Below are 16,657 nucleotides of genomic sequence, written 5' to 3'. Positions count from 1 at the left end.
TCATAAAAAATGCTGATTTGAGAGCACCACTAGTGAACTGAACAACAATGTGTAATTTGGAATTAAGACGGTTTAGGGTAGCTAATGTTATTAAAGGTCCTTCAGCTCTTTTCTGTGGTTTCTTCTTGCATGCTATAAATTTGGTAAATCTTTGTAAATTACTAGTGATATTTAAAGGCTTTGTTGTTTAGCATATTGAGCTTATAGATGAGTGTGTGTAATGTGGAGAAGCAAGCCATTGAACTGCTCAATTGATACTACCCTTCTTATAGATTCACCATGGGAGAAAGGCAGTTCTACTTTGTGCCTATATAAGAATCAACGAGTATCCAGTGCGAGCCTAAAGGTTTGTTGCCTATATAGTTTTGCTGGAGGGGGGCCAAAGGCATGCTGTATTACTTACACAGTGAATAAGCTTTCCTCATTTGCTCTGCTAAATGTGGATAATTATCACTCATTTTAGGTTTTTCTGTATAAATGACACAGATGTCCAGACAACATATTTATAATTTCACCCCATCTGTGCTAATTTTTCTGTAAATGTCCTTTTAGTGCAGTAATCATCCTGTTTTATCAACATTATCCACAGTGTTGAACAACATGCAAAGATGTGACTAATATTCAGCCCTCATTAAAACAAAACATACCCACTCCCACCCCGATGTCATGGCACAGTTGGAAATTTTCTGGAGTGTCGTGGTTGGCTTTGCTTTGGTGGGTTTCTGGGGCCAGCTTCTCTCAGCCTGAGACGTCCAAGGCTGATACTGTGGTGCCGGAGGGCAACAGGCAACAAATCCCCCCAGCTTGCGTTCAAGGCATTATGCAACTATGTGTATCTGGGTATCCAGAAAGAAAGAAGAACTCACTGAAATATATATGTATTTCTTCTGAAATTAAGGGCTTTGCTTTAGAGCCCTTAGTTAGAGCCCCCTCCTCTGCACATTGTTGGGTGGAGTGAGATAGCTGTCTGGAGATGTATTTTTCTTAAGTCCTTGAACTGGGACACAACTTTGTATGGTACCAAGAAGAAAAGAGCATAGTGTATGGGGACTGCTCTGCTGTTGTTTGCTTGCGATGTGCCTTAGGTGATTGGTTTTCCCCTCTTCTCTCAAAAATTTCCACCACTCACCACTGCAGAGGCAAGCTTGCATTGGAAAAGACCCTGCAGTGTTTAGGATAAAACCTTTTTGAGGTCTGTTTCAATAAATCAGCTCAAATTCATCAACCTTGCTCAGAGTCCCCCATGCAGATGCCACATATGTATAATTCTTAGGAAATTTCTGTGGGAAGTAATTAATGGTCATTCAGACAAAGTGTATTTCTAAATGAAACAACTTGGTCATTTATAATTTGCCCCATAGTATCCCCCAATTACTGAAAGCCACCACTGCACTTTACAGTTTAATGACCTGGAAAAAAAATATTTCCAGAAACACGACCATATTAAACGGTAGGAGCAAAAGAAAATAATCCAGAATCATAAAACAGCTAGGTATTTCCAGTCCCAACCTCAAAACCTTTCCTGTTAAATTAGCAAAAGCAATTGAGAAAATGAGGTCAAGACCTCCAAACTCAGTCTTATTTAAGAGCAAAACATTACAGCAATGGAAATTCTAAATAGGGTAGAGTTTAAAATGGAAACAGTGTTATCAAAATCACAGGCTTCTGAATGCCCTCCTACTTAAAGATGTATTGAAGTTCTGTCGTGGTTTAACCACGACAAAAGTAGTATTCTAGTACACTTTTCAAGAAAAGTAGTATCAAGTTTCACGAGGTAAATTTCTTCTGCTTCTGCAGCTTTTTAAGTTATTTGATCAATTATGTATAGTAGCAGGCTCACTAGCACTAACTCCTGTTTCTTTAAGAAAGAATAAACTGTGTATTATAGTATAGTTCAATCTGGTAAATAATGACCACACATAAATGAAGCAGTAGCAAAGAAACTGCTGACATTTTTCCCGTTTCAGAACTAGGGTTGTACTTGCATGTTTCCACTGTAATCTGAGCACCCACAGAAGAACTGTACCTATACCACCTTTTAACAGTCCCCATGGAAGTGGAAGGTTACAGGAATTCCTCCTGTAGATATATAGGCGAGTGGACAGCTCATCTTGTTGAGGTAAAATAGCACTTAAACTCTGCAGTTTCTCCATTACTGAAGATCCACATTTCAAAATTGTTTAGGCATGAAGGAACTTGTGCAAAAAGGAACTTAGGATTCTCAAAAGCATGTGGGTGGCCAATAGCTGCTGACACCTGACACTGGGCATCTAAGGTCTTTCTTAAGTGACTAAATGTTTTTAAAACCTTCCCCAAATTTTACTATATTTTCTCTGTGTTGCTGCAAGTGAGTTAAAAGTCTCACTTTGGAGACTCAAACTTTTCCTACTAGTTTTTTGTATCCTGACAGGATTCCTGTATGCTGGTGTTTGTACACCAGTAGGATATGCAGGTTCTGCTTGATGTGAGTGCTAGAAACATATTGCTGGAAGGGTGAAACTACTTCTTCCTATTGTATAAAAAAAATCCTTTCTATCAAAAAGTTTTGGTCTGTAAGGGGGTCAGAGGAAATTAAAGTAGCCTTTCATTCTGTGTTATAGGAACTTCCTCTGAAGTTTCAGACTACCAGACTAGCAGGCTAAATTCAGCAGCAGGGATGCCTTCAATTAACTGTATCTGTTCTATTTGTAGTACAAAGGATATGAATGGCCTACATAGCTTAAAAGAAAGGAGGCTAAATAGAACTTAAAGAGGTACCCTGCATATAGCACTCTCAAAGGAAAGCAATGGGATCAGCAGTTTAAGATCATAGCTAATGCGAAGACTTGGATTGAATTTATACAGGTGTGCTGTCTAGTCAACAAGACATCCAGGAAGAATTCCTGTAGAAGAGGTTGCTTATAATGTAAAGCACTCTGCTGAAAACAGTGGAGAAGTGAGCAATACAAATGAGTTTTAGGCAGAATTAGCAAGTTCATTTTAGAGGAATGCATGGTTAGCTCAGGGGATTGGAAATAATCTTGAGATCTCCATCTCTAGAGCACCAGTTTGAATTTAACCTGGTTGTTGATGCCAATCAAAACACATTGTCCTTGTTATTGATCTCTATGAAATGACTTTCCAGTGTCCTTGGAAGAAAATCCAGAACCTGCAGTTGGCACGTAAAAATTTGAGATAAAAGAATTTGACATAAAAGTAATTGACATAAAAGAATTGAATGAGCATGGTAATTTACCTTTTGCAGACTGACTCAGCTGGACTTCTGTACAGGGAAGCTGGCAGAGAACATGGGGAATATCATGTTCCTTGCCTCTCTCAACTAGCATACGTCTTCAAGCTGTAATGTGACAGTGGGGTGAAGTAACTATTGAGCTCTCAATAAAAGAAAAAGAAAAATGAATGAAAGGAGTAGCTGGAATATTTTGTCATTGTTAGAATATCTAAAATCATCAAGAAGTGTGAAACTTCACTACATTTCTCTATACGCTGAATTTGGTCATCTCAGGATGCGCTATCTTACAAGGCCAAATTCCTGAAGAATGAAATGACTGGGATATGCCTCCATGAGACTGAAAGGATGGAATCCTCATCCCAAACACTTTATTTACTCAATCTTCGTTTTAGCAATTAGTCTGCCTATCCCACCTACATGCACAGTTATTTACTGCCCATAGGCACTAGACATGAGGGGACTTAATGAAGTGTTGTACTCAGAAAGCATAGACGATATGCGTGGAGAACCAGTGGAACCACCTTTCCCACTGTGGCTGGATTTTACTTTCAGTGACTTTTCAAAATCGCCTTGAAAGCGTCTCCACGTTTGAGACTCTGGGGGACTCTGTCCCTTTTCATATCAAGAGTGAGATTAAAACAAGGTCCCTTCGCTTCAAGTGGCATTAATACTTAGCGTACTAAGTATATTGGTGTTGGACTGTCCTCTAACTTTCTTAAGAATGTGGCAGAAGTAATTTTTCATGATTTAACGGTGTCTGCTGGTGTTAAGCGTAGATATGAAAGACAAGGAATGAGGTTTATTTTCCTTGGTCACTATACTTCAGAAGGTCCAAAGAACAAGGAGAACTCTTGATTCAGAAAGCAAAGGCTGGCATGTAGTCAAAGTGGAAAAGAGGACTGTAGCACTCAAGCTTTGAATTTCCTTCATACTGTTAGGAAATCACGCACCACCAGTAGCGGTTTCACAATCCATTTAATAGAGCCAGAAAGTGGAGGGATTGTGGATTCCAATTTGTTTTGCTTTATCTATCAAAATGTTAAAGGTGGCACAGGTTTGCAAAGTTTCCATTTCAGTCAGCGGACCTACCCTGTCATCTGGCTCTAGGCAACTAGATATTCACTGGTGTCATTAGTTCAGACACATGATAAATATGCAGTAAATTTTCTGTGTATTCAGTAACCAAGTAAGGTAGGGTTTCACTCCAGGGGAGGATGAGCCAAGATCAAATTAAGTCTCTATCAGGAAAAGTAAAACACTTAGAATTTCTATTAAAACAGGTTAATATGACTACATTTAAAATAATTTACTTAGGACAAATTTTGGGAGTGTATTCCAAGCATAGTATCACGAAGGGAAACTAACATTGTGTGTCTCCTTGGTGGGGAAACTCCTCCACATAAATTTTGTCCATAGAAGATGCTTACTCATTCCAACCAAAACACTGATCGTCAGTGGATTTTACTGGATTGAAGAGTAAAGGACTTCTCCCAAATTCTGGTTTTCACTAGATCTCTGTTTTTCAAAAGTCCAGGGCTTTCTCTTTCAATAGCAGGAGGAAGGGATTACCCATATCTGCTGAAAATGCGACCTCTTACTGTCAACATCTTGCGATGAAAAGCACTGATGCTGCGAACTTTCAAGTTTCATCTGATAGAGGCTAATTCCAAAGATACACTCCAGCTAAATTCTCACTAGAAGAAATGAGAACTTTGGTATCATACATTGGCAAACATTTCATTCTTAGAAATAAGATTGCATGTGAGAAGATTTTGTAACTTAATGCCATGTATCAACTGTTATATCCACAGAGATCCTAGAAATGTTTCTTAAGAGCAGCATTGCTTCAATTGCGTTACCAGTAGAATCCACCTCCTCTGTATCTTTTTTAGTCTTAATGTTTGCTTTAGGAAAAAACCCTTAGTTTTTCAGCTGAGGATCTTTGAAGGACTTAATTACATTCTAAATTAGTTCCAAAATAAATACTAATCCTAAGGGGGAATATACATTGAGATTTTAAACATATTGGATTGTGTTTCTCTGTATCACACAGGATTTTTTTTTTAACCAATGTCAAAGATTTGCCCAAAGGTATAAATTAATGTGTATTTCAAGACACTTTCAGGAATTATGCAAATCAGATTTTCATCTAGATTTCACCTACGTCCATATAAAAATGAACAAATTCTGAAAAAAAACCTCAAATATACTTCTTGAGTGTTCTCATCTCACCCTACTACACAATTCATTTTCCCCAGTGAAGGGATTTCACTGAATTCGATGAAGTGTGATTTTTTTAAACTGCATCCTTGCCAAATTGAAATCTCTGTGACATCTGAATGATATTCTCCGCTCAGTTATTCTGAGCCTTCCAAGTTCTTGTACTCTATTCCTTGATTTCAGATCATCTGCTTAGTCAAAGACTCATTTACAGTAGCTCACTCCCACCGTTCAGGAATAGTACAACCCAAAGATGAGCATAGAGCTAAATAAATTATGATAAGCAGCTACTAGAGGCTGGTGATATTACACTGGCAGGGGAAGAATAAACAAACCTATAAAGGTTTTCCAGAGTGTTAACATTCTACATTTTCTTTTAGTTCAGGAAACTAAAAAAAATTTTTAAAAAAATTAAAAATCTTCTGTCTTATTTAAAAAAGGAGAGGAGAAAAAAAGATAAAGTCTTATTTGCATTCTGCTTCAAGACGTGTAAGTGCACTGGAAATTTTAAGACTTGTATTTGTACGTAGTAATTACTCATAGCTCATGGAGCTCTGTCTCACTAGCAAATCACCTTCCATCCTGAATTTTGGAATTATTCCCCTATTTGACTGTTAAAGTAGAAGTTAAGGAAAATTTTGCAATTTACTTCAATCAGAAGAAGAGGGGGTCACGGATAACAAGATAAATCTGAAAAATTACTGAGTTCTTAAAAATGTGTGTAAAATTCATCCTTGTTGAAGTACATGTGAGATTTTATATTCACTTCAGTGCAGTCAGAATTGCCCCCCAAATTCCGAAATTCAGTGTTCATGGATGTGTGACCTGTGCTTTTTTGCCTATAGTACACAAGACTGGGAGTGGTGGATCTTACCAGATTTTTCCTTTCCAGCCGAAGTTTTTGAGGGCAAGTAGCTTTTCAAAGATGATGAGTTTTGTTTGGGTTTCTGATAAATTTCAGACATATGTAACAAAACAAAAAAAAGGCAATACAGAAGGTCTAATGTCAAGCCTACTTGGTCATTGACAGTCAGTGGGGTTTTGCGTGTAGTCTCATGGGCGCTGGGTTCCTGAGGCTGAATGACTGGTTTACAACTACTCATCTACAGGTATGTTGAGCTTGCAACAAGGCATGCCCAGCCAGTCTCGTGCCTGTCACAAGTCACCTTACCTGCTTTGCTGCCGTGGCTCATGTACAGTGCTCACATTAAAATTTCTGCTGATCTGTAGGAGCATGTGGTGTGTACGTATTCAGGAGCAAAAGTTTTGGAATTTGTCATGGCAAGGAAAAGTACTGGCATACTAGAAAAGTGCATTTTATTTACTTATTTTTGTAAACATCTGGCCAATATAAAGCTTTACCAAAGTCTTTTACCAAAACCCACAGTTGCTGTATGACAAAAGTTGTAGAACTGTGTAGATAACCTGAAGATTTCATCTGCAGTGAATGTGCTCCACTTCAGAGCTCAGCTGTTCTAGTTCTTGGCTGCCATAGCCTGAATCTGAACCTGGATCCAAGTACCAAAAGGACATCTGTCATTCCTGTGCTCGGTTACTCTTCCTGCTTTGCCTGGGTGGGAAGGAGAAAAACCTGACAGGATAAACTGGAACGCTGGGCTTGTGTTGATGGCGAGGAGCTGAGAATTAGAAGCTGAGTGCAGGGAATGTGGCAGGGAGCTGGAGAATGGATGAGAGGAAAAATCCCTTTGGAAAAAACAAGCGTTTGTGATTCAATGTTTGATGTAGACTAACAGCCATAAAACTACTTTTTCCTATTCTTGAGTGTCTACTTGAAGTTAGTGCCAATTTAAAATCTAATTTAATAACCGTATTCTATTTAAATATACATCTATGCAGTTGATTAACATTTTCTCTCAAATTCTGTAGACCAGTTCACTTCTTAACGAAATAAAACGTTAAGACGATTAGCAGAGTTGAGTACTTAGTAGCAATAGCCAAAAAAGCCAATATATTGCATTAAATGGGATTATTACAGATGTCTAAGAAATCTGTTGAGGAAGAGGTTTTTAAAGCACATCAGTTGGATTCTGTATGAATGAACAAACATTTTTGAAGGAATAGATTGTCTCTGCAACTGTTTTCAACTGGCAATTGATCTCTGGTAATATTTATGGTTTCTGCATTCCCCTGCATGGTTTCCTGCTGAAGAATGTGGCTGTGGCGTCCTGGCCAGGGACTGAAAACCACAGGGGGAATCTTTTACTCCTTTAAGAGGTGTGTCTGATGGGGACCTTTCTGTGAATGCGTATGAATCTTTAGGTATAGCTATCAATCTTGAACTGATTGTTAACAATTTGGGCTGTAAATTAGAAGTCGGTGTGAGATTTAGTTTTCTGCAAAACACTAATTTCTTGATGTTCTGCATATTCTCTCTGTATTTTCTTCCTGACAAAAAACAGAGGGGATTTAAGTTATGTTATACTATGAATCCTAATTTGAGCTTCAGTTTCTCCTCTGTAAATCTGTCTATGGATGCTCACACTGGACATATTACAATGGTGGGAGGTGCTGTTTGGACAGGTTTTCCACTCTTCTCCCTTTCTTTCTGCTTTATGGGCAGGACAGAAAGCAAAAGCTGAAGAAATGAGGAATAAGTTGCTAGTTGCAAAGGAAAAGCTGCTATTTTGAAACTATATGACTGAGAGAAGCAAAGGTTTGATATATGTCATATTTTCCATGATAATAAATATATTGAACTTTATAAGACTGTAAGATTTTATTAAAGTATTAAAGAAAGTGTCACCTGTAAGAAGTGTGGCAAGTATGTGACTGCTTTCTTGTTGCTGGTTTGGGGCCATGCTCTCCTTTCTTATGTTTCCTTTAAAGAGAACTGGCAAGACAAGGACAGAAGAATGATGTGTCCAAAAGATGCATCTTGGGAGGAAGCAGACAGCCAGGATGGTTCCTATTTTGTGCTTTTTAGGAAAGCAGTTAGGATTCTTTGGTGGATAGCGAGGTGGCCTTAACCTGTCTGGTGCCCATCCCACTCGAGATAAAAAAAGCTGTGCAGCTTGGGTTCTCAAGAGCAACGAACCATACTGCGCTGTTTGCCACTCATAAACAAGGTTCCCCTGGGGAAATTAGCCTTGGAGGCACTGTTATACCTGAATTGTCCTAGCTGTGACTGTATTTTCTAGGAATGGCAAGTCTGTCTTTTCTTTGTAATTCTCTGTAGTGCCTCACCCAGTACCAGCAACAATCAGGAAGATGCAATCTTATTTTATTATAGGCACACATTACAGGACTATTCACACAACCCACATTAAAGATGTTTCTGTTTTCTGACTTTTTACTCCCTTGAGATACAAAAATATCTTACAGAAGGCAATAGAGCTGTTTCAAAGATTCATGCTGTGCTCTGCAGTGACATGGGTTCATTCAGCATTGGTGGCAGCTGATCTGTGCTGATGGAGACTTCCCACATGTTGAACACAGACATAATCTGTACTTGTGCCAGAAATCATTGTTTCCCACCTGTACGGTATAATCTGCTCTTAATGCCTATGACCTATTTTTAAATCTTTGTCTTTATAGCTGCTTATGTGCAATATTTATAGAAACACCACTGAAATGGTCAGTAACAGAAGTGCAGATAACAGCCGTGCATACCCATTTTGTGGTATATTCTTAAAATAAACAGTGGTACAGCTATTTGTTGTGCATACTTACTGCTCACTGGAAGAAATCATATCTTTCATCATTTATCCACAAAGAGCTGTTGTGCTCTGAGTTGTACATAGCTTCCACTGTCTTACGCATACCTGTCTGAGCAAACGATACCTGCTCTGTATCTTTACTGTCACAGTAGAGCTGACTGCTCTGTTATCTGTAGTTTGCCATCAAAACTGCAAACAAAAATGTGGGGGGAAAATACTGAATACAGATGAAACTGCTTATAAATTAAACATGCCATGCAACAAGACGTTCAGATTACAGGCCATTTTTTAAACTTTAAAAGGATTTCGTAATGGTGATGATATTAAGTTGCACACAAACTACACTGAAGTTAGTAAAACCCAGCTGTTTGCTAACAGTATAACAAATAACAAACCATAGCAGTTTAATCCAATGAGGGATTAATTAATATGATCTGAAAAGTGAATCGTATGGTGGTTTTCAGAAGGGAAGCTGGCATTAGAGCAAACTTGCATATATATAACTGCACTGTGACATTTCTGACTATCAAATTATGCAATAGTCACAAAAAATTGCTGAGGTATCGCATTAGTAGATTAAACTGATAATTGAAAGGTGCAATTTAAAACCCAGACAGACATTTCGTAAGATTGTTTGCAGAGACCGCGAATTCATATCAGTCCAAATATTAAGATGTAGTAGCAGGAAAATTTCCAGTGTTTTCAATCGGTTTTTAGTTTGTATATGCACAAATATATATGCCCATATAAGACAGAAGTTGCAAGGTGTCCATGTGAGAGAGGTTGCACTCTCACTGTGAGTAAATACGGCATCTGCCAGTAGATTTGTCACTGCCATTGCTCCGCTCTGTCCCTGCAGAGAGAGGGAGAGCAGAAAAGAGGCTTGGCCACGCAGTATACGCCAGTCCTCCTTTTCTGAATGTGCAGAGTTGAGTTACTTCCAGAGGACTGCCATAGCCTCAGAGTACTGGCAGACTGACTCTAAGCAGGACTCTTTGCTGAGAGTGTGGGTCAAAGGGGGCAGGAGAAAGGTTAGGAATTAACATAAGAGGCACAGATTTTCTTCCAAATGCCTTTTATTTCTGTAAATACTATAAAAAATTGCAGATCTTTGTACATCTGTTTGACTGAAAGCCCGCCCCATTTTCACATGAGATGGGGTTAAACGCATGACTTCCCTCCATGCCTTTTCACCCGTTTAAGCTTTTCTCTCTGAAGAAATAATCTGCCTTATGAAAATACGCTTCTCACAGTGGAATCATAGATCAGCAAAACAGTGTGAAAGGACTATTGGGCTAAGAGAAGTGTTGTACGAGTGAGTACCCTGGTAAGGGTTAACAGCCAGCTGAAGTTGGCCAAAAGATGTGAGCAAAATCTGTAGGAATTTCAAGTGAAAGCAGTAGGTATTTACTTGTGATCGTTACTTACATCTTTAGGCTGAAGAGAGACTTAAAACATTGTTCTTTAAGATGCTTAACTATCACATCAGAAGGATACTGGCAATTGGCACATAAGTGGATAAACAGTTGGCCAACATGGATTATTTCAGTCCAATTTACCCAGACTTCAAAGTCTGCCATAGGGCAGTCGTTCATTAGAGCCATCAGCCTTACACTAGCAGTTTGTAGTCCTTTTCCATTACCCTGTCTTAATAAATTCTGGGAAGTTCTCATGCTCTCTCCCTTCTTCTCCAGCTCACTTATGGGAAGCACTTCTACTATGTGCCCCTTATGGATCACAAAGGAAGAAATTATTTCAGTTATTCCCCTGTCTTACCATGTGTGCCAGTGCCATGAAGCCATCTGTAAGCAGGAAAGTACTGGGAGAGGACCCCAACCAGAGTCTTAGAAAGACCAAGAGCACGACTTCCACTGGTCTGTCCTTACCTGACTGTTCCTGCTCCATACTGTGCCGACTCATGCAGCAGGGAATGGGAGAAAAGAGGGTACAACAGGGAAATTGGTGTGTCAGTGGGGGAACAGAGGCTTGTCTAGCAGTGCAGACCCCCTCCTCACCCCATCACCCCTAGTATGCAGCCCCAGTGGCAGCCAGCCTCAGCAAAGCAGTTTAACAGCCCTGTGGCTTGCTGGCTGACATTTCTCGCCAGATGGTTTTCTTTACTTAGATTGAAACTAGCTAAAGACTATTAGCTTCATATTGGTGCCTCTGTCTTTCACAGGCTGCAAGAACGGTCACTGAAGTGGCTGGGAGGTTGCTACTGGGAGTTGTCAACATCAGTTATCATGGGCTATTTTTTGATCTTAAGTGGTGCTCCTGTGCTGTAAGAGTTCTGCCTAATGTAAGAGTGGTTTTATCATTGCTGAATGAAGGCTGTTCCCAAGGCACAAGGCTACCTAACTCAAGTTTTACAATAGTGTTCATGTGGTGTTAATTGGCTTAATTGTATTAAATACAGGATTATGTTCTACTAGCTAAGTGTGGGAGGTGGGATCCATATTCATCTCTGAAGAAATAATTCCTTGTGCTCGCTGCTTACACAGCTCCTGCTTGTTATACAGCACTCACACTCATTTCTTATGGACTCTGATAATACATACTGGTTTATGAAGGCAATCGGGGCTATCGGTGGGCATATCTCATGTGACTGTCATTAAGATTCACACCACACATACTCAGAGCGCCTTCAGCCAGTGCCTCACCTCCTTTCATAAAAGAGGAGCGGGGAGCTCCTCCTTTTCTCCGGGGAGAGGATCGTGACAGCTGATCTGTTACGGTCTGCACCCTGCTCGGGAGGGCTGGCGAGAGCTGCTGGGAGAGGAGATGTGCAGCTTACGCGCAGCGTGAAGCAGCTTAGCTCCCCGAGGTGTAATTTTAAGCTCTTCTCGGATTTAGGAATAATGATTATACTTGAGCCATTTTTCTTTAGCTTTCCATACTAACCATTAACTGGAACATTATATAAGAGATATTCTATTCTAGTATGATCAAAGGATTCTTTGTTTTGCAGCTCTTGGTGTGGCCTTACAGCGTCCTTTTCTTAATTCAGCTCTCTTTATATATATATAAAGTTCAAATGTAAACTTCAAATAAAGTTGATGTTACCTGTTTCTTAGTTGCTTTTCCTTTTTAGATTGACTGTTTTACAACAGCAGACCCCAATGCTTCTGCAGCTTTCAACTGAATTGTGTGTGTTTGTGGAATGTTTTAATAGTAAAATAAAAAGTATTAAAATTAACATGACTATAAATTATATGTATATTTATAAAATATAAATGTAACAAAATTTCAGTAATTTCACTTTTAAGGATACTTTTCAAATGATATTACTTTCAAGTAGATTACTTGTTTTAATGGCATACAGAGATGTGGTGGAGTTTATGTTGTGGCCAAAAAAGTATTTTGAGAAGAAACCTTCATGGGTTTGTGTTTTCATTCTATTCTTTTATGGCAGTGCAAGCTACAGATTCCAAAAAGCCTAAGAAAATGATTAAGAACATACTCTGCTAGCAAAAAATACAGGTATTACGATGCATTAATCATTTTACTCAGCAACTCCAGTAGCATGTTGATACTTCTGTACCCAAGAGACTGTGGTCAGTCCCCGGTGCCCAAGGTTGGGCTGAGGACTGGAACCGCAGTCATTTAGCAGGAAGTTTATACTGGTTCAGACTGTGCCTTGGAATATTGGGTAGCCTACTGTGGAAAAGGAAACCACAGCGAAGGGATGAAAACAGCTCTGCATGCCCATGCCAACATATACCACTGGTTCAGTGACCCTACTGGTAAAGTTTCACAGTGGGAGGTGCCAGCGAAGGTTACATAGCCAAGAGTAGTACCTGGAGGTGATGGTGGAGAGCTTATAAAGACCATAAGAAGAAAGCAAAATTCACAGTATCTGTTCAAAAGACACAAAAAAATCTGAATTTTACTACATAGTCTCCTTAAATATGGTTGTGTCTGGGTTCTTTTTTTTGTCACAGTTCCTTTGCTCTTTCTACTCTCTGTGCTTGGTCCTCTGTATTCTTTCAGAAGGTTTGTATGTGTATGAACTTTTTTTTTTGCTGAAAGTATTGCAGTATGAAATAGGACATAGGTGGTTTAGTTTGAGCAGAAAAATGATGAGACAAGAGTAACAAATATGCATGGAGTGAGTTTGTGGGAAGTGGATTCCTTTCAGTCTCCCTTTTTTTTTTCCTTTTTCCTTTTTTTTTTTTTTGGAAAGTACAATATATCAGCTTGAAATTACTTAACAGGGAGTCCACTGTATCACAGGAAGGAAGAAGTGCTTGTAGTCCAATGTGACAATAATAGGTGAATGGACAATGATTTATCATGAAATAGTTGCAGATCTGTTTCTTGGAAGAAGGTCAGATTCAACATTTATTTATAAATGGTAAATTGGAAACTGTTTATAGTGTAATCAAATTATCTTCAATTAGTCATTTTATCTTAAACACCCTTTTACTTGCTTCTCTCCTTTTTGGCAAGTTCATGGTAGGATCAGTAGGTCTTGAAAGGCTAACTGATGCCTGTCTTTGAAGGTTTTGGTGTTTTGGTTTTTTTCCCCCCCCTGGAAACAACGCTGTACATACATTATAGAAATCAGTCTTGCTTTCCTGAGACATGTTTGTGTCTTTCTACCCTTTGTTAATATGATTCTCATTTAGAAACAGGAACTGTGAAATGTGCTGAGGAATAAATAGATCTCTTCTAAATAGACATTGTCAAGGAAGAGCAAAGGAAATGAGTTGTGCGAATTCTTAGAACCGAGTAACGTTTATTTCAGAAAAAGACATACTTCTCAGGTCAGAATGGCTTTTGCTTTGCAAGTAAGTTACTTTTTGTCTCTCTTTGTAGTAATGGCAATGGGGAAATTTGTGATGGCAGTTTCTGCAGAGGGGAGGTTGCAGAAGGTAACTATTTGAGTGTATCCACCAGCTTGATATCGAAATTGGAAAAGCCAGCAGAGGTTTAAGCCTGGGTGGGCACTGCATTGAAGCCTGTGTCCTGTGAGCCTGCCTGGCATTATCAGGATAATCTCATTGCTGTAGCAGTGTTTTGAACTCAGAAACATGTGGAACTGAACACACATGGGGAAAGCATGCCCTGTAAGGTCTCAGCAGAGGGCTTTATTTAGGAAGGTTTAGTGGGTAATTTTCCATCTAGTCTCCCTCTTTCATTTGAGGGAAAGATGATCAGCAAATCCATACTGGAAAGGCAGAAGATAGATCAGAAGAGAGTTAATGTCTCTCTGAGACCTCAGAAATACTTGAAGTGAGCACTAATTTCTCTACCTGCTGTGCTCTGGAGTATTTCCATGTGGGGAGCCATTTTTCAGGAACCAACCAAATTCTGAAGATCTTTCTTATAGTTCACACACAGGTGCTTTCTTAGGACATTGGGGCTGTAGCAGATAACTGTGTATTAAGCCACAGGATTTTCACTCAGTTCTGGAAGTTTGGGACCTTTAGCCAGATTTCTGAGTGATTGGCAAGATTTTGTGTGTGTCTTCAGATGGTTGTGAAAGGCCGTCATTGGATGAAAGTCATAAGGTGCTGTTTCAGTGGGTTTCATTGAGGGTTTGAATGGCAGAAGGGACAAAGTTTATTGGTTTTTTTTTTTTGGGTATTTCATTTATTGTGGTATTAAACTGTGTATCTGGATATATATGTTGTGTCCTTTGGCTGGCATACAGGAATCAAAAGCTGAATATCCTCTTATCAAACATCATTTCCAGTCAAAAATTACATTTTTCAATAAGCCAGATTTCAAGTGAGTGGCAACAAAAATGATGTCAGGTGGTTCCAAAAAAAGGATTTCAAATGATCCCTAATGATTTTCTTGTTAACTGTTCGCTGTAATAGTTTGCCCCTGTGAACAGAAAGGGTGATCCCACCCAGTAGCACTGGTGAGATCTTCACCTTATGCCACAATAATATGCTATCAGTATAAATGTATTTGTACAAAATTGTATCATATATGGCATACGGCTGTATATATGTCATTGTTGACTAACAAAGAATCCTTAGTCTCCTTGTTCCAAGGAGTACAGGATCTACAGTTGTTCAGCCTTGTGACCCCAAGTCATGCAGCTTTATGGCGTTTGATTTCCATACCTTTTTAGAATTGGGTGATAAATATAGCATGGCACTGTCTGAAGTCAGCCTCCTTGTAATTAGTGGTGAGATCTCATCAACTTCATCCCAGTCTGCAACTAGTCTCTTTATCAGAATGTCCTCTAAGATGAGGTGAAGTAAGATCTATAAAAGATGGTGCAAGTTCTGGAAATGGATGAATTAAGGGGATAGTGGAGAGTGACATTTGGTCATTTCCCATTTTTTAAGAAAGATCATATGCTAGTTTTTTGTCATCTCTGGCATGGAAGGTGAGCCATTCATTTTACCTGTATTCAAAAGGCATTTAAGGTAAATCCTTGAGAAGCCCTTTGGCATGTGTGTTGATTATCAATTCCATTTTTCTTTTTTTCTCTGGCAGATGTAGGTGTGAATGGAAATTAAATGGAATTTTATGGGTGCATAAGCGAGCTCTTTCTGAACCAAGAGCTAGTCAGTTTGTCACTTTGGGCCTCTGAGTTGTGGAGAAAGTGAAAGGTATTGAGTATCAGCTTTGCTTTGTGGTATTTCATCAAGTCCCTAACTCTCAATTGACAGAGTAGTACTCACATAATTGGAATGAGTGAAATCAATGACATCTCCATTTTCTGTATTTCCAGACCTCCTTTCTTTCAGGTGGACTGACTCTTGGTCATTCTCTCTATATTTATTCTATGTCCAGACCCTGTTATTCCTGTACTTTCTGCAGAGTGCTTCTGTCCACAATGATGAGTACCTAGTGGTTGTGTAGATTTTGTAGTAGTTCTAGGAAATGGTGTTTTATGTTGGTGAGTAGGGGGAAGTCAGCTTCAGGCAGTATATTCACCCCCTTCAGTTCCTAAGACATTGCATGAAACGTGCTTTATGGATATACTACCATAGTCTCAGCATTCATTTAATTAATTAAACCTAACAGTCAGCAGAGAGAGTGCTGGGCCAAGGTTGGCTACAGGGAAATCCACAACAGTGTAGAAATTTCAGTTCAGGTATTCACTGTCAGATCCTAATTAAGGTAAGAAAACCAAACACAAGCATATCTAGAAATTAGCGTAAATAACCTCATTAACCAAAATCAATTCCTGTTTCTTAGCAGCATAACTCTAAGAAATATAAATGTGCATGGCGTAAAGCCACAGAAAGTGAAGCTGTACGTTCTGGACACACCAGAAATCATTTGCATTTTGTTCTTAATTCTTCTAATATGCTTCATTATAATATTTTCAATAAACTAAAACCATTGAAAATCACTTCGTGGTAGCTTTTGAATGAGTAAGAGGAAAACTCAAAATTAGGCAGATTACTGCAGTCAGGAAGAATTTGTAAATTTCTGAGAAAGAAAACAAATTATACTGAACAGAGGAACATAGTAAGGGATGCTGCTGCTGCAACTAAGATGCTCTGTTGAAAATCTCAGCATCCAGCCTTCTGCAGTGCATTGATGAAGAGGCTTCAGG

At 39.0% G+C, this 16,657-nt stretch overlaps 1 protein-coding gene across 9 annotated transcripts in view; it reads left to right on the top strand.

The window, feature by feature from the left end:
• The window catches only part of HDAC9 (histone deacetylase 9), a 491,942-nt gene that overhangs the window by 229,808 nt on the left and 245,477 nt on the right, over window positions 1-16,657 (top strand). Inside the window, exon 2 of one of the 9 annotated variants that reach the window (XM_087773650.1) lies at window positions 273-346. The exons of the other annotated variants lie outside the window; for them this stretch is intronic. The gene's annotated coding sequence lies outside the window, so the exon portion shown is untranslated. The remainder of the gene's footprint in view (window positions 1-272; window positions 347-16,657) is intronic. 9 annotated transcript variants of the gene reach the window in all.

This window comes from Nipponia nippon, unplaced genomic scaffold, assembly GCF_047370975.1.
Source record: "Nipponia nippon isolate SJK-2023a ecotype South Korea unplaced genomic scaffold, ASM4737097v1 scaffold_1, whole genome shotgun sequence".
Classification (NCBI taxonomy): Eukaryota; Metazoa; Chordata; class Aves; order Pelecaniformes; family Threskiornithidae; genus Nipponia; species Nipponia nippon.
This window is presented reverse-complemented; position numbering and strand designations above follow the sequence as displayed.